Source organism: Colius striatus, chromosome 8 (assembly GCF_028858725.1).
Source record: "Colius striatus isolate bColStr4 chromosome 8, bColStr4.1.hap1, whole genome shotgun sequence".
NCBI lineage: Eukaryota > Metazoa > Chordata > Aves > Coliiformes > Coliidae > Colius > Colius striatus.
This window is the reverse complement of record NC_084766.1, coordinates 20,143,093-20,162,573: the sequence shown is the minus strand read 5'-3', so window position 1 is coordinate 20,162,573 and position 19,481 is coordinate 20,143,093.

Here is a 19,481-nt window from a genome sequence, read left to right as displayed (position 1 = left end):
ATAGCAACAGGACAAAGGGTAATGGGATGAAGCTGGAACACAAAAAGTTCCATTTAAACATAAGAAAAAACTATGTCACTGTGAGGGTGATGGAGTCCTGGCACAGGCTGCCCAGGGAGGGTGTGAAGTCTCCTTCTTTGGAGGTCTTCAAGACCTGCCTGGACACATTCCTATGCGACCTGATCTAGGTGAACCTGCTTCTACAGGGGAATTGGACTGAATGATCTCTAAAGGTCCCTTCCAACCCTACCATTCTGTGATTCTACAATATCCTCTCCTTTGCTAAATCCACCCCTTCATGAGAATACAGCAAAAAGGTAATTAGTAGGGAAGAACGTTTGATGTCGAGATCTCCATCACATCCAGATGTGCCAATGACTTTAATAGATCTCTAGCTAACATATGTCAGTGAGACCAAGCTCCATACTGGGAGTAATCTAGTGCTGTGGGATGTCTGCTGTGTCTCCACTCACACCAAGTCATGTCCAGGTAGCCAAATGGGCTGCACAGGCCCTGAGCCCTAATTTCAGTTCTCACACTTCACTTTTAGAGAAGTCTTTCCTGCCTTGAGCAAAACCAAAGTGAAAACCTAAACACTTTCCTGAATGCTTGTATTCCCTAAAACAGCACCTTCCTGACCTTCTCCGTCCTTCACTTGCTTCCTTTCTTTAATCATAGTTTGTCACTTTGTACCAGTGAGTGGGCTGCATTGGATCTGTCAGTAGGCACGTGAGTATGCAGTCGTAGGCAAATGCCTGCCCTGAACTGGATGAGAGCAGAACAGCAGAAATGTGTGTCCTGGACCTTCTGTACTGCACCTAGAAAACAAGAGCCTGGGATCTGAGCTTTTGGAGAAATATATTTTATTTTCCTGGATTCTGTGAAATAAGCTGTAACTAATAGGTGTGCAGCCGAAGCCATACACTTGCTGTAATTTCTTCCTCTTTGGGAAGTTCTCGGAACTGGACACCAGCATGCCACAGGCCAGCAGCTGGGGACGTTACCTGATCTGCATCCTCTGTATCCATCTGTAATTCAGTGCACTTAAGATTCATCTGCCATAGGAACAGACAGAATTTGCACATTTGCCATTGCTTACTCTTGAGCTTCAAGAGGCAGAGCTCCTCCAGCATTTGTTTCTCAAAGGATTAGACCTGCAGATCCTCTTGCAGTGATTCAGAGCAACCTGAGCCTGAAGCTCTGCAGAACATTAGGGACAGATGTACCAGTGAGTGACTGGACACTGACTCAGAGTTTATATCTGACCACATTGTCAGGATTTGGGGAAAAGAGTGAAAGGGGGGAAGGAAGCATTGGATTAAAGTCAAAGTCGTTAATATCCTTCTACTTAAAGAACAAGTCCAAAGAGCAAAGGCAAGTAAGGTACACTAAAGCAGGGAGATGTAACAGTCACTAGGCACAGCTGAAGTCACAGAGTAATCATAGAATTGTAGGGTTGGAAGGGACCCTTAGAGATCATCTAGTCCAATCCTCCTGCAGAAGCAGGTTCACCTAGATCAGGTCACATAGGAACACATCCAGGCAGGTCTTGATGACCTCCAAGGAAGGAGACTCCACAACCCCTCTGGGCAGCCTGTGCCACTGCTCCGTCACTCACAGTAAGATAGTTTTCTCTTCCCTCCTCCAAACTGAAGAATTCTTGCCTAAGCAAAACTAAGTATCTGGGCAGAGACTAATTTGTATTTATGATCCTCACTGCTGAGGCAGGATGAAGCAAGCTGTCTTATGCAGAGTGGAGGATGCTGAAAATGAGCTGCTCTGGGCCTTAGGGATACCACCACCACTACTGTGTTACAGCAGCATTAGAGCTGCACAAACTGCTGCTGGTCACCTCTAGGCTCCCTGTGATTTGCAGAGTGGCAGAACACCCTTCTGCACGAGCAAGTGGGATGTTCAAGAGCTTGGAACCACTCTGATGTACTTCTCATCATGGGAGAGCAGGTACTGGGTAAATGGAGACAGCTCAAAATGAGCAGCCCTTCTAAAAGCTGCTCCTTATATCCTGTTACTAAACCAAGAAGCCTCTTCTCATACCACTGTTTAAATGTGATTCATTGTGAAACCAGTGGTAAGAATGTCTGTGCTTTCACTGGCAGGTCCTTGAGAAAACGCTGGGAAATGTTATTTTCATGAATACCTGCATTTTTCACCAATCTGGTAGGGACATCCCCACCTAGTGGTCTGGCCAGGGAAGGGAGGCTCACAGACCACGCACCAGCATGTCCTACACTGCACAAGCCCACGCTCTATCCTGTGCTTTGGTTTCTCCAGCTGTACATTGATATAGCAACATTTCCCAAACTTCCAGGGGGTCCTGTTAATGTCAGAGAAAAGCCTGGAGATTCTTGGCTGGACACTCTGCTGTGAGCTACAGCCCAGATTCCACCCACTCGGCTCAGCCAGAGCAGGAGGGGATCAAATTGTCATCTCAACATCTGTTTTGAATCCAGTAAGAGAGATGCTGTAGTGTCACACATATGCACACACACACTCACACACTCAAGTGCTTACAAGTACCAGGCTATGGTGACATTCAAGTGGTTTCAGAAGGTGAAGGTGTGAGTGAGAGGAAAATCTGTCTGTCTGTCGACCCCCAACTACTATTTACTTGTCTCTCCTTATCAGCAAGGATAGCAAGTAACAGCAAAAGCAATACCAACATTAATGCATTTATCTCCTCAGCATCCTTAAGAAGTAGGGCAGTATTATCAGCCTCACTGATGACTCTACAGTTGGGAAACTGAAGACCAGGAGCTGCCAAAGTGAGTCAATCCAAGTGTAGTAGTTGGGAGAGGCTGGAGAAGGAATGTCAGGGGGTGCCCAGGTACTGGTGGAGTGATTGCCCTGAGACCTGTGGTGCAGCCTATGGTGAGGCCAAGCCCCTGCAGCCATGGAGGGCACAGGGCAGCAGAGATCCACCTTCAGCCTGTGGAGGACCCGACACTGAGTGGATGCCTGAAGGAGACTGTGACCACATGGGTAGCCCACATTGAAGCAAGTTCCTGTCAGAACCTGGAAACTGCAGGAGAAAGGAGCTCATGCCAGAGCAGGTTTGCTGGACTTATGACCTGGTGGGGGATCCACCCCGGAACAGTCTGCTCCTGAAGGACTGTTTTCCCTGGAGATGAGACCCACATTGGAGCACTTCACAAAGAACTGTAGCCCATGGGAAGGACCCACATTGGAGAAGTTCATGGAGGACTGTCTCCCGTGAGAGGGACCCCACACTGTATCAGTGGGAAGCGTGAGGAGGCCTTGCCCTTGGGTGGATGCAGAGGCAAAGCCCATCTATAACAAATTGACCCTAACTCCCATCCCCCCATCCCGCTATGTCACTCAGCAGAAGGAGTGAGAGTCCCGGGAAGAAGGAAGGCTGTGGAGAGGTGTTTTAAGTTTCAGTATTTTATTTCTCATTTCCTTCTTCTGTTTTGATTGATTGTTAATAAATCAAACCAATTCTTCCCAAGTCAAGTCTGTTTTGCCTATGATGGTAATTGCTGAGTGATCTCCCTATCCCGATCTCAACTTGCAAACCTTTCATTCTATTTCTCTCTCACCTGTCCAGTTTAGGAGAGAGAGTGATAGAGCAACTTGGTGGGTACCTGGCACCTAGCCAGGGTTATATCAACACACCAAGTCACACACAGGCTAGAGGCAGCATGACGAGGTGTGTAGGTCCTCCACCATTCAGCTTAGCCTGCTTGCTGACTCCTTATTTACTGACTCACTCTGGAGCCTGGCAGAGAGTCCAGAGCAACACTACAGCCCAGTATAAATACAGTAATACAGTTTAATTCCCCAAGCATTGTGTGAAGTAGTATCTCAGCCAGGAGACATGTTTGGATACTTCAACAGAAGAGCTTTGTATTGTCACCAAGTACAATGATGAATTGTCTGCTAGAAGGTGGATATCATCCTGTGCAGCACAGAGGGAATAAGACACACAAACAGCTCACAAGGGTACAGAGGTGAGCAGGCCCAGGTGCTCCTGCCGACCAGGCTCAGTGCATTTGCCTGCCACAAGGTCTTGGCCCCAGACTGAGCATTTTGAGGGGCAGCCAAAAGGGGAGAGTGAAAACGGACAGGGAGGTACAGAAAATGGCAGGGACTTCACACAATGTAAGCAGACATATTTGGGATGGAAAAAGCAATTCTAATCAAATAGAACTCTGAATTTCCCTCTAGACACAGGGTATTAAAAATAATCCCAGCTGAACTTTACCTACCTCTCTCACAGCATCTCCCATCTGCTTCAAAAATAAACAGCTCTGTCTGGGTGGAGCTGCAGCCGCACATGACTTTGGGCTCCCAATCTGAGTGAAAAGACTGCGAATAGAGATTCACTGGCCCAGCCCTCCAGAGGGATTTGCCATGTACAGTTTCTAACTGCAATGCCAACTGCCCTGAGGATAAGACACAGTGAAATGAATGACAAGGAGAAGGGCTCTGAGACCACAAGCCTGCTTCCATACTGTAGCCACAAGCTGCTCATGGCAGACCTGCAGCCTCCCCATGTTCACTTACAGCCTCCCCCCTTTCCCCAGCACAGCCACTGCTCCCACTCAGCTACCAGCTGGCCTCAGCCCAGCTCTGGTGAGGGCTTCATCCTCGTGTGTTCCCACTCAGAAACACAGCGCATGCAGAAGCAGCCCTGGCTCTATTTCCAGGCACCAGCACTCCTCACTTCGAACAGCATTTCCAGACAGACCCCACACTTGCTAGCACCCACATCTCCCTGTGGCCCTCTATCTTATACTTACCTCCTTCCCACACACGTTCCCATGATCAATCCCTGTCCCCTCAATCTTGCCCCTCTTTTTCCCCAAACTCCACTTCATGATGCTACTTTGTCACAGATCCCCTTCTCTTCCCACGCCTGGGAATTTTATGCAGGTAGATTTTGAGGTAATCCTGTGTTTTTTCAACAGTGCTGTCAGTGGCATTCCCCTCATCATCCCACCCTGACACTTGCATGGAGGAAACACCCTGCCAGATGTCCCAAGAAGAGAAGGCATCAGATCTTCTCCCCAGCATGCCAGAGTATAACCTCCACATTACAAGCTGCCAGGCAGCACATACATCACATTTTAAGAGGTTTTAGCACAAGTTACATTAATTCCAGTACCCATGGAACTCTTTTCACTCACAGTCTCACCAAATCTGGGACAAAAGCTTCACCAGGAGGGCATGGATGCCTGGTAGAGTCAGGAATGAGGATGAGATGCAGGCTCACTGGAAGACCCAGGACCTCTCAATGTCCCTGTTTAACAGTTGTCATGGACTTTGCATCTCGCCTCTGGAGCTGGGCCAGCAACAAGTCTAGCAGCATGGGAGCTGGGGAACACAAAACCAAGGCTTTATTGGTGCCAGGGAAGAGAGAGTTTTGTGTGTGAAACAGTTCCCAACTGACTTTTGGCTTTTGAGTGGTTTATGTTGCAGTTAGTCAGGTATATAAAACCTCCTGCATCAGGCTCAGTGGATTGTCAGACATCAGAAAACTTTTCATTTTTTAACAGATTCTCACCTAGCAACTGCAAGATCTAACAATTACCTGGCAGATGACAAATTAGTCCATTCCAGGTTGGAATGCTGCTCTGCATCAGTTGTCTTTCTGTCCCCCTCCCAGTCTAAAGACCAGGATCCCTTCCACCCTTGAACCCTGCCAACTCTTAACACTGTACAGAAACCCCCATGGGAGATGGAAACCACTGTGTCCAACAGACTCCAAGTCTCTAGCAAGTTGCAAAGTTTTGAAGGTGTTAACCTTATTTGAAAGGGGAAGTAAATAATAGGGCTAGTCCATGGCAGAAATAATCAGACTGGGTGGGAATTACAGCACAATCCTCTCAGCAACAAACCCTTTGTTAATCTCCCACCTATTTCCTGCCACAGCATTGACTGCTGGGCGTTGCTCAGAAGGAGGCTGCAGGCAGCAGTGGGACTTCTCTTCTGAGCCAGCAAGGGCCACCATCACCTCACAGCGAGCACACCACACCGCCTCAGAAACTCCTTTCTGGGGGACTTGGCCAAAGGACCGTTTCCAATTCAGGCTGCTCTATTTCAGGCAGAGCACGTACACCCACCCTGGGCTCAATACATCATTGCAGGCTGCCTTTTTACTTTCCTCAGATTCCGTTCAGGGAAATTCTCATTGACCTCTGCTTTCTAGTACATTCTTCTCAGAGAACTTGCCAATGCTCTCGGTTGTGCAAAGGCAGAGTAGCCTACACCCCGCTCAGTCACAGACAATCTCCAAGGAAGCCTCAGACAGAGATGCAGCTGCATGCTCCCACCTGCCCCATCTGCTGAGGGTTCACAATGGAAGGCTCTCAGAGGGGAACATCCCAAAAGGAGCTGCAGCTGCTGTTCCTCTCAAGATGCCCATGTGCTGGGGGTAAGAGGAACAAGGCTGGGCACCATCCTGCTCCCAGAAGGCGTTTCCCCAGTATGGACATGGTAGGAACTCAGCCAGAGTAGCAAGACTGACCTAGCCAAGCATGCATAGAAGTGCCCAGCCTGCCACAGTTCTCCCTTGGTATTTTTAGAAATGTCCTTCTGGCATGAGTGAGGAGCATTTCATACAGGATGGACAGGGCATGGGAACAAAGCAGGCATGCTCATGAGAGAGCCCTCAGGCAGTGTTTGACAAGGGATTTGGAGAATGTAATGGAGATTGAAAATCTAACCCTCGTGAATTCATGAAGCGACAAAACCATCACTAACAATCAGCTCCTTTGAGTCCAAGGCCTAACAGATGCTCCCGAGCTTGTCACTCCTGCCAGCTGTATTCTGATGTGACAAATCCAAATTTTTAACATACCAGCGTGTTTTCTCCACCTTTCCTAAATGGACTGCTCATTGTTCTCTCATTCCTCATGGCAGGCAATTGCTCCTTGCAATGTAGACGTTAAAGAGTCACAGGTTTCCTGAAAACTGTAGTACAGACTGTGAAACTAAACAACACGTGCTGTACAATAAGTCATAAAGCATGTGTGAAAAATAGTTGACACAGAAGCTGTCATGGAAACCAGTGCTACCAGAGAGCACACAGTCACAGAGCTCCCATTAAAGGTTGCAAAGTTGAACACAAATGCTAATCACTAAGGCAGAATATATTCCATTTACCCTCGTGCCCCATTCAGTCTTCACAGTGAGTTAGCTGAAAACTGCAACCATTTCCGCTAGCAGCGCTGGATGGTAGTTAGTGGTGATTAAATTACTAGAAATCTTCTTATAGAGAAATTCTTTTCATCTTATGTACCCTAGAAACTGTTTTTACTGACTAGGAGCTACTCTTCTCTCAGGGAGTAGGTCTATTTAAAGCAGACTACATGCCTTTCCCAGGTTTGGGTTATATTCTCCTACTTGATTGTCTCCCAGCTCCCCTCAGTAACAATACCCTGTGAGCAAGAAAAAGCCCAGTCTGGAAAAAGAAACATGGTGAAACCAGATTAGGCTGTTCAGGCAAGATAAAAAGAGACAGACTGAAAAGTACACAATACCTTGCAAGTATTACAGGCGTAACCTACACTGTGATCAGATCTGTGGTCCTTAGATACTTGCTAGAAGGAAGTGCCCTAAAAATATTTGCATATAATAGATACCTTTTGACATCTCACAGGCAGAGAAGGTGTGGAGGAACCTTGCCATCTGCTATGGAGAAGAAGTCCTACAGTCTTTCCTCATTCCTCTGCCTGGCACATTTCTCGGATGGTCTCGCTAGCTGCATTTTGGACATGGATGTTGTATGTTCTCATGTGATGGGGATGCACATCCCTGAAGGCAACATTTACAGCTGAGAGCAACACTGATCCATCTGGTGTGGTCTGGATGGAGGCTCGGAATTCTATTTTTTCCCTCTGCCACTTGCTTCAAAAGATTTTGATGTATCCAAGGTCCAGAGCTGTGTATTTAGTGTATTTTTTGTGCTCTCTCTCAGAGTCTGGTCTTTATCCCAGCAACTTCAGAAAGCTTCAGTATTGCACTGGTTCGGGCTATGAAGAAAGCCAGCTTTTTCTGCTGACTCTACAAACATATAACAAGGCTTTTACTGACCTATAAAGGAAGCGTCTAGGCCAGAGTTGTCAAAAATAAGGCACAGGCAAACTTATTTCACTTTATTTTTAATCCACCTAAATACCATAGGTTGGAAAGTTCATCTAGTTCTCAAATGTTTATAGGGATCTTATGTTGCTTAAGAGGCCATGAAACGAGAAACAATGGAGGAGCAAATGAAATCCTGATGAAGAAAAATTAGAGCTGATTGAAAAATTGGGCGGAATTCTTTTTCTAGATGGAAGTCAGATCATTAAGTGAAATTTTTAGAGTATATGAAAAACATGTACTTTCTATAGAAAATACAATGTTTGTCATAACTTTTTGACTGAAAAGAAAGCAATTCTGCCAGATGCTCCTGGCTAACTCTTTTTTGTTTATAGGTGAAAAGTTGCCTTGTTTCACAGCGAGATGCAAGAGGAAGAGGAAGGGTCAGGTAGGGAGGGATCCAATTATAGTTCCACAAGAAACTTTTAAAATAAACTAGAGAATACCTCACTACAAATGAGAAAGAAAGAAGGATCTTGAAAGGGGGATGAGACAAGAAAGTGTAAAATTAAAGCACAAGTTCCATTTTAATGAAGTGTGTAAGAAAGGCAAAACCAGTGCTCTTTTATTGTAGAAGTCAGAATAAGCATTTTGGCCAGACCAGGGCTGTTTCCACACATTCATTGCCTTCTTCAATGACAAGATCACAACTTATTTTTCCTACAATGCTATTCACTGCACATGCCTTGTTATTAAGCTCCAGCATATTAAACTACAATATGCACATATTTAATGATACTTAAAAGGTGCAAGATTAGCTAACATAGTTGTATACATGACAGTCATGATAGGAAAAGGACAGTATTTTCTATTAAACAAAGAGCCTGAGAACATGGTTACACTGAAGTGTGACATGAGATCAAGCTGCAGCTCATCAGATTGGGTGCAGCTTTCCCTTAAACTCATTGAAATCCAAAGTTCTGTGGCTGACTCCACATCAACCCAGGCTTCTTTCTTCAAATGAAGATTGTGAATGCCATCTCTCCAAAGAAAGCATTGTCTCTTCACTTACTCTTTCCCCACGTGACAAGATGAGGACATGACTATTTTTTATATTTCCCATTTAAAGTTAAAATATTTTAATTGTGAAAGTTAAAATACTTCAATCGATGCTGCCAGGACCTATATGGTGCAAATCATGTTAACTCTATTCATGTCAATACAGTGGGGAAAATTTACACCAGTGGAACTTGTGACCCAAACTGACTTGGATCTCAGCATTTTTTTCTTCAAGATAGACCTCAGAAATGCCAGTTTTATCTCTCAAGCTTGATAAAAGCAGCTTAAAGGCTTTCCCATCACACTCAAAGTGAGAGCTGATAAGGCTCAAATCCAGAAATTGCTTACTTTACAAGTCTAAGTCCCTTTCAAGCTGACCTTCTGCCCTGAAAGCCTAAAACCCATCACTAACAACTATATTTAGGCAACTAAAGAAGTGGAACATCTGGGAATAATAAAAGCAGTCTCACTTAGAAATGTCATTTATATATCATTGCTTAGAAAGCATCATCATGCTACAAAAGCTTTGCAAAATACACTTTGTAGTTTTTGGACTGGAAAATTACCTGCTAGACATTTTGGTGTCACCAGAGGTGATGAATGACAATCACATGTAGGAATAATTCAGTTATTTTTTAAAAATCTTAAGACAAGGCTCAGCAATGTGATCTGCAAAAAAAAAAAGTTAAAAAAAAAAGACTCTTTAAAAGGTGTCCAAAACTTCCTTCAATCAGAATGTTTTTCATGGCCTTTTGAAGGTGTATTTCAACATTACCCTTCTAGCACTGAAAATGCAAAGCCATCAACAATTGACCAATGTCTGAGAAAGAGGAAATCAAACTGACGGGTATTTTCACCTCCCAAGCTGAGCAGCATGTGAAAAAACAAACAAGCAGCCTTCAGGATCTCATAGCACTTTCTTTTGATTGCTTCCTTTTAAAGGGAGGTGAAAAGCTAAATTGAGCTTTGTCTTAATATTATCCACGGTTGTTTGACCAGGCTGCTCTTCATCACAGCTTGCCTAGGGCTATGCATGTTCAACACATAAGTAAGGAAAATAACTAATTTCAGCTAAAAGGTCTTTGTAGGTATTCAAAATTCTGTTGGTCCACCCTATGATTCCCTGAGAATCCCTAAATGCACTGGTAGTGCTGAAAAATAACAACTAAAAAGCCTGCTTCATGTAGCCAAGGAGCAGAAGCAAATGTGGGATCCAATCTGATCTAACACTGGATGCTCAGGACTGTAAGCTGGGTGCAGGTGTTAGCTGTCAGACCTCTAGATGTCCCAGTAAAGACCTCTAGATTTCCCAACTAGGCTGTCCTGTACCAGCAGTAGGTGATAATTTGGTGAAGCCAGTGGCTAAGCTTGCAGTGAAGTGCAAAAATAGTAGGTTACAGTTACACCTCAAGACATTACATTCATTGTCTCTTCAGTGTAAGGACATATTTCTGAGGCCAGGGGCTAATAGCCATATCTGGATAGACAGCCAGAACAACCCAGGCAATTTCAGTATGATGGACCAAACCTAGCAAACATCTTCATGCTATAGCCAAGAGTTGAGGTACAGACCCATCAGTACACCAAGTATTTAAAAGCATTTGATGTGTTGCATTGATATATGCAGAGATATCCAGGACCAGAATCTGACCTCCATTTGAGGCCAACAGCCTGCCTCCTGCATCTGATATACTCAGATTTATGTCTCCGACTCTGTCTGCTTGTGGTCATAGCAGCTCCCTGTGATGATTACATGCCTGTTACACAGGTACACTAGCACTTATTCCTGAACTGGTAGGAACATCCTAAATTTAGCAGCACACCATCAACACAGATGGCAAACAAAAAGACTGGGGGACTTGTTAGCACTTACAAAAGTCAACACACTTTTATGCCAGCCTCTACCACAGCTAAAAGTACAGGCTGGCCTCCTTTGTCCAACAGTATGTCCACACTAATTACCAAAATTAACATCAAGGTCATCATTAAGCTATGATCCAGTGACCATCTGAGTTGCAAATCTTCTTTGTTACAGTCATGCGACTCAGTCAAGGGACTTTTGCTGAACCTCCATATGTAAAGTCATCACTATCTCTGAGGTCTTTGTCATCTCTACTAAGTATCTGGAAATTATTCAGGAATGCAGGACAAGAAGATGCCCTGTAACTTGACATCAGTCCTGCCTCTCCTGCATCCCACTTCTTCTTCCACCTCTCTGTAAGTAGCAGCAAGTCTTCAAGGGTAGGTAAAAGAAATTTTTAGATGAGATTGCTTTCTTGAAGAGAACTCTGAAAGGAACCTGAAATACATTTTCTGTGTGAGGCTTAAAAAAATACCAAAAAGTCATAGCTTCTGGACAGCCCTGGCATTCACTGCAAGGTGCAAAGGCTACATGTGAAGAGCAGCTTGCATACTACTTAGCTGGTGGATCCAGGTCCACTCAACAGCCCTTGCTCCATCTGCAATGTCACACTTATTCTTCAGCTCACCTTGGTGACTATGCAGCATCTACGTGCTTGTTAACATGCCTGCCAAGAGCTGAGTTCAAACTGAACTCCCACTGCCTCTCTGGTTTCAGCTCCAGGCTCACTTAAAAACACAAAGCTGTATCATGTAGCATGCATTCTTTAACTTTAAAATTAACTTCTGTGGGGATGAAAGGTGAAAAAAGTAAAGTAGGACAGGGAAAAGCAAAGGAAATTGCTTTACTGGAACACATTTTATTAATTTTGGTACTGTCTCTTTTTCAGCTGGCCAAATAATTGTCAAGGCTGTTTCAAATCCTGCAGAGGAGTTTGTGGAGACAAAAATGATATGCACTTGTCACGACTCAGCCAGTCAACTTAAGGTTCCCAAGCATCAGCCTCTGAGCCAACAGGACACCACATGACTCCACTAACAAAACCAATAATTAGAAATACAGAGAGTAACAGCTGTAAACATCAACAAAGATTAAAGACTACAAAGCTGCCCAACCAATGGGAGCTAAAGTTTATGTACTCAGTTTTAAAAAGATGTCTTAGAGTTCCTCTGTGGTCTTTTGGCAATTTGATTAAATTTAGTCTGTCCCTCCAATAAATAATTTTTAAATTAAAAAAGGGGGAAAAAAATGCAAAAGCCAAACAACCCGAACACTGCAGTGCATTTGTTTAGTGCTCAGTTGATTTGTTCAGTGCTTGGTTGATATAGCTCTCTAGCTTCCAGAAAATCTTAGAAAGTTTGAAAGACAGGCAACTGTTATTGGATTTGTGAATTCTTCTGTTCTGCAGATGTTCCTCTCTCACACCTCAGTAGGTCTCATCACTTCTAGTCACAGCCAGCGAGAAAGATGAGAATTCCTTGTCATTGTAGAAACTGACCATAAGCATATCATGTAGGTATAGAGGGCTCCACAAAGGTGGGGCAGAAGGAGCTATTCCTGGTCCTACCCCTGGAACTACTACAGAAGTAAGAAGAGGATTTACACAAACACTTTCAATCCAGGCTGTGGAGCCATTATTGCTTTTAACACTTGTTACACACAGGTTGACTTACAACACTATTTTCTTCTGGACCTCTTTGAGCACGTGGGCTTGCTTTCCTCTGTTCTATACACCTTTCAATCAGGCAAATCATCTGACAGTTTAAGGGACTTATCTTCTTTATTTTTGCCTGCCTTTTGTAGCCTGAAACTGTCAAATCCCTCCTTTGCAGAAGTTCTCCCCAAGTCCCTCTTCATTTCTGATGATGCTAAGGGGAATTTGCAAAGCCAGCCATGCAAACCTCTGCTGCCTTTCAGGGTTACAGCCCTAACTTGCTTTTCTCCAGTCCAGGTCTGCACCAATTTAGAGCAGGAGATGTGAACTAAAATCTACTGAAAGGAGATGAAAGTCAAAGAGGTAGAAAGAGGCAGGAAAACAGGTCTCATCTGGACAATTACATGAATCTCTGAAGCTGAACATCACATGCTACAGTATGAAATTAAGCTCTCCAGACACATTGTCAAGCTGGATGCTTACACTAGCTTCAACTCAAACAGGCTGAACTGCATGTCAGTGCTTCTTGCCTGTCAGAGTACTGGGCTCCTTCAGCTTCACAGTGTATGCTGGCCCCTAGTTGCTCACAAGTGAGATCTATGAGCTGAATGCTATCTTTCAGTCAACATCACATAAAGTTTTGAGTTAATGGATTGTCTTCCTAGGTGCTTCCTTCCAGACAGGTGTGTGTCAAAGATTCATCCCACACTCTCTGAAACCAACAGAAAGGTCAGCAGGCACAGGGCCAGATCCCAGCACTGAAGCACTAGCTTTACATTTTTATGGAGCAAATTGCACATTCACTTGCAACCTCCACCCAGATGTATTCTACCAACAGCTGTCACTCAGAACTGGATCAAACAGTTTCATCATCTGCAGTCTCCAGATCCTCCTCTAGCTTTTGTAACATCTATCAATACACCATTGTCTTCCAAATATTAAAGATTCCTGATCTGTTTTGACAGCAACAACAAAAGCCATTCAGTGCAATGAACTGAGGAAAGAAATCAAATGCATGAAAACCCTGAATGATTTATCATGTCCTTCATAGGAACAAATAGTAACTGTGTGACTTTATAGAACAATAGTGGTATTTAAATAATTTTTCATTTTATGCTGGAATATAGTTTTAAAACTTTTCCTTAACCCTTCCTGCCAAGCAAGTTCTTCTCTACTTTCCTTTTCATCTCTATTCCTCATACTGTCAGTGATTCCAGGAACTTGTTTGTGAGGATCTTGATTTGAGAGTCATGTTTTCATATGAGATTTTTATCTATATTCTTGTCACTTCCTTCAACTTAACACTGGATTTTTTACATGATGAAAGGATAACAAAAACACAATTCAAAAAACCATTAATGCTGTTGCCTACCTCCTTCATAGAATACAAACTCCTACTTTCACAATAATAACTCAGCATTACTCAGAAGACCTAGTGCTTACATGTCAGCACACATACAGCTACACACAACTACACCTTATATGATGGACCCAACCCTTATGTGTGACCAATTTGTGGCCAGCACAGACTCAGTGATGGCTCTATGGATTTTCACCATTCTTTGATTCTTAGAAATTTACGTTTCTGATCCATTCAGTCAACATTTCATATAAACATATGTCCGTCTATTTTCTAAAACACAGAGTATTACCACAGAATCGTAGAATGGTAGGGGTTGAAGGGACCTTTAGAGATCATCTAGTCCAACTCCCCTGCAGGAACAGGTATCTCAGCTAATCATAATAAAACTAATGATAACAGTTACCAATGCTTATTTGGCAAGGATGTCCAAGCAAGCAAGGCTATGCCTTAAAACAATATGGTTTCCTTTTACCAGAAAGAGAGGACTTTGGTGTTTATATTGCTACTAGAGCAACTTCAGCAGCACAGTGACTGCAGAGCTTTGATGGGACATCACTTTAATAAATAAATAATTTCAATAAACCAATATTATTTCCTTAAACACCTGTTCTTGTCTGCTTCCTATCCAAGTTTTGGCATGATTGACTCTTGCTTAGCATTGGGATTTTATGAGATCATAGCCCAAAGCAGTATGTTGAGAATTAAAGGGAGGAATTAACCAACATAATCAGAAGCTCTAAATTTCTCATTCAAGTCAACACTTGGCTCCATACCCCTTGGAAGCAGTCATTGTATAGTTGTTGGCAAGTCACATAAGAAATCACCTATTGCCCTTCAATTATTTTTATCAGGAAAATAACCAGATGAGGAATGAGTTTCAGTTGTTCCAAGTCACTTATCTTTTTCTGGAGGAAAACAGAATAAGAAGTGAAACAGTCATTTTTTTAAGTACTTTGAAGGCTGCTTTATGCAGCAAAAAACAATGCCAACATTTTGAGTCAATATTACAACAAAGTCCCTCCCTATACTAATGAGCTGCAAGTAAGTATCACTTTATATCCTCCTCCATTTATTATCTCCCTTACACCTAATAAATCCTATTGTGATTTCAGTGTAATTTGTAGAATCCCTAATTATTTATCAGTGGGAGAGAAGGGCCATGGTCTTTGGGGACTGCTCCATAAGCCATGAGGATACACATCAATTGGTAACGTGCAGGGACTATTGCAATAATTCTCTATAAATTCCAGTCTAATTGCTAGGCTGCCATTGACCATACTGCATGCCAACAGTTCTGGGTAATAGGGTTCCTCACATAAGGAGTAAAAGAGGTCTGGCAGTAAGTGGTAGGTAGTGTCAGTGGCTTTCCTGAGTAATTTCCTGAGTTCCTACATAAAATGAACATATAAGACAGCTGCCTCAAAGTTCAAGAGACATAATCAGAGACAGATGTGAAACAAGGGCAGCTCTTTGGGCTCAGTGAGAGGAATACATCATTTTAAACACACTCCTCCATTGGCAGCTAATTAGTTCCAATAAAATTGGGCGTGTGCTGTTTGTCAGAGCTCTGAAAAGTCATTTGCTCCTAGAACACAGATAACAAACCACTCTGCCTGACTCACCTGTGCTGTCATCAAAATGAAACTGCTCACATTGAGATTATTTTTTTATAGATGTCTTGTCAAAACAACTGTTTTGTACTCAGTAGAAGTATTTCCAAAAGCCTTTCTAACTACATCACTCTCTCTCTGTCCACTAGATACAGCTGTGCCCTACTGCTGTGACTCATTTGGATTTGCAAAAACCAATCACAGCTGAGATATTGCAAGCCTAAGTCCAGGTTTTCTGAAAAGCCTTCTTGACCTCTTCCACTGATAGAGCATTCTAGAGTCAAGAAAAAAGCCTTGGAAGATGGACCACCAACTAGTGGGCACCACTGAAGGCCAGGCAGTGTTAACCTTCCTGCGGGCTGGCTGTTCTCCAATGAAAACCACCTGGGAGAGCAGAGGAGAGGCTCAGACAGACAGAATATACAGCATCATACTTGGAAGACTGCTGCTCTTAGAAAATACTGCGTATGACCTCAGATGGAATCTCTGCAAGCAATTCAAATGGCTGAGACAAATATACCACAGTGTTGCAGTTTTGCACCAAGGTGATTGTTTCCACTATGGTGTTCCTTTTTTTACCATTTTGTTTGGGTTTTGGGTTTTTTTCCCCCCATCCTTAATTAAAAGAAGCAAAGGTTTTGTCTAAGACTTGTTAAATCAAGGGAGAGAATCCTGTTGACCACAAAGAATGGTGCAGCAGTCTGCAAGAACACATGTTGGTTTGACTCTAGCAGTGTTAGCAGATTGAAGATAAGTACATAATATTTACAGACTGATTTACTCCTTGGAAAAACTCCTGAATGAATCCTGTAATGTTTCACTTTTCTAAGAATCTTTAAGATAATTGTTTTGACATAATCCTATAAAAAATGGCTCTTCCTTTCTAGAATAATCATATCCTTGAACGTGTATAGTGAATTTATATTTGGAGAAGAGACGGAGCTGACATGTTTTGCTCTTGTTCAGTGAATATATTTCTCTACAGCCTTCCTTGTTCCCCCTTCCACAAGGAAGCCTGTAAGTGCAAGGTGGTTTATTGTTTTTTGGTTTTTTTTTTCACCAGGCTCTCTGTTGACTGAGCCAAGGTACTGTTCAAGCCCAGTACCTTGACAGTTTGATCTTTTCATTGTAGAGATAAATCCAAACAGAAGCTTCTGGCCTTCTCTTTAATCAATACTGTGCTCCCAAAGGAGGCTAGAAGCCAGATAGGATCAGAAGAGAGAAGTCGTGGTCATTGCAGGTCATGGCTGTATTTGCTTTCTGGCTTCCTTCCAAAGTAATACCTTTTCTTGGACCAGAGTTTATTTTGCATTCTGAAAATACTCTCCACAACACCATTTCCTTTTTGAAGTTATTTTTTGCACAGCCCTTTGGGAAACACTGAAGCATGCTGGCCAGCATGTGTGCGTGAGTGTGTGCATGCCTGGGTCTCACACCACCGCCCAGGACGGCCTCAGAGCTTTCCCAACAACTTCTGACCTCTACAACCTCTACTAAGTTCTGAGTGGTTGCTCAGTGCCTTGGCAGCTGCAGATATAACTAGCAGCAAAAGAAACAACTGCTGGTTTAGTACACCTAGGCCTAAACTGAGTCTTGCCCTCTCACTCAAAACCATATCTTTTTTTGTTTTAAACATCATATACAACTCAGCCACGGCAACATCACATTGTGAAGTTAAACCATGCAGAATATCCATCTCAGTGATTGAAAGCAAAGCAACCACACTACCAAGACCCTGCTGACATTTAGGCCACGCTTGTCTGGCCTGTCTGATACTGTTCTGTGTTCATAAAGACTGTATACACCTTAGCCAAGGTCCTCTCCCACACCTCAAACTGTAGATACTATGAAAGCAGTTGCAGAAAAGAGCTACACTGCTATCTGATATCCTCTGATCTAGGATCTCCAGTTCAGCTGTTATAACTCTGCTTATGCTTAAGCCCGAGAAGATCTGGTTTGTACCACATTCCTTTCGTTTCCAGTTCAGACATCAGGCTTAGTAAATAGTCTCAAATCTTCCAGATGACAATAAATGTTGGGTCATGGCTGACCACTTCTCAATTTAGGAAACAGAAGATTAAACAGCACTCTGGTTCCCCTAGCTACAAAAACACAAGGCATTTCATTCAGCCCCATGCTTTAGTTTCTTAGAGGATGTTTACTGACATACTGCCAGAACTAATGATGTATTGTTGTAATGATGTACATGACAGAGACTTGTCATGAACTGACTGGTAGGATGAACTCAAAGAGCATGTTGCAGCCTAGTAGTATTTCTGAAGGTGAAGAATGGCTCAGTGAGTAGAATAATAAGCATTGACTAATCTTAGTTAAAAATTACACAGCTTACTTGTCCCCACAGAGTATTTCTGTTGTACCAGAAAAATAGCAGTTTGAAACATATGAGACATCATATTCTGTATTTTAAAATGCCTCTCTATATTATTTCTCTCTCAGTCATCATGGATCTAGAACAAGCAATGTTTTCCATGTGTGCTGGACTCAACGTCAAAAGTCAGGGCTGGTGATTTATCCACTGTGTCCTGAACAGTGACCAGGAAAGAGGTCTTTTAAGAAAAGAAAGAGAAAAACTGAGCTTGAGACAAAAACTTCCTAGTAATCCAACTCTGACTTTGGCTTTTGGGTCAAGTAGCAGAGTCAGCAGGACCACTGTGGTACCGATTCTAGTGTTGAAAGATGTAGTTTTCTTTAACTTTTGATCTTCTATTGGAAAAAGATGTCAGTAGAAGTGACCCTGAGGAGAGGAGGGAAGCATGAAAGGAGTCAAGAAGAAACACTTCACTTTAAAAAAATTCCCTGCATCCACTCAGTTCTTCATATACCCATTTTCTCCAATGGACCTCACTAAACTCCTAACTGTCTCTCAATTTGCTTTTAATCAGAGGCAGCGTGGACTGCACCTTCCTTTGTTCTTCTCTATTGAAATGACCTCTTTAATGCAAAGCTAGGAAGTATGATTGAATATTTCTTTACATTTCCCTGGTAGTTTACATACATAGCATTAGTGTGAGTCATTGAACTGAAGGAGAGCACAGCTTCCCCCAGCAGTTCAGGACATGGCATAGTCTCTATATCTGTGTCACAGATGTCAGTATCAGTGACTTGTCCCTGGACACACCTCTTGTCCCAGGCTGCTCTCAACTGCAGCTCACTGTTTTTCTTCTGCTCTCTACCTAAAACATGAACTCATATGCAAAATGTTTTCCAAACAACTATGATGCACAACTACAGCAAAGGGTACTGAGTGAATGAGCTTGGTTGTTTAGCTGCTCAGAGTGCCCCTGCCAGGCTAGACCAAAGATAAAGGGAATAACAACTTCATCAAATGAGCCACACAGATTTACCACATCTCTTCAAGCAAGGCCATCCTTATCAGAATAGGCAAGTCCCACTAACAGATTTCATTTCCTATGTGTGTGGGCAGCTTCTCAACAATATTAGAAATCTTTTGGTTTTCTTTCCAAGAGTAGGTGGACAAAGTGCATAACTTCAGGAAACAAATCTTCATGACCACCACAGAATCTGTGATCCATTAAGCTTTCTGAAATGAACCACTTCCACAGCATGTTTCATTCACTATCACATACACTCGGCAGCAAAACATCCCCCCCACCATGCAGAATGTCCATAGATAAATGCCTCCTTCACTTCCCATTCTCCCATCTCTGCCTTCACACTGTGCTGCACAGGGAGCAAGGGAAAGGGCCATTACATGAGTGAAAGGGTCATCCTTCTACTCACCGACTTGCCTAGAGCAGCTGGGACTTGTCAGCATCTGAGGAACAATCAATTCCTTTTGCTTGATACCTATTTCTTGAGCCACTGCATTACCCAAGTGTACAGTAGAAG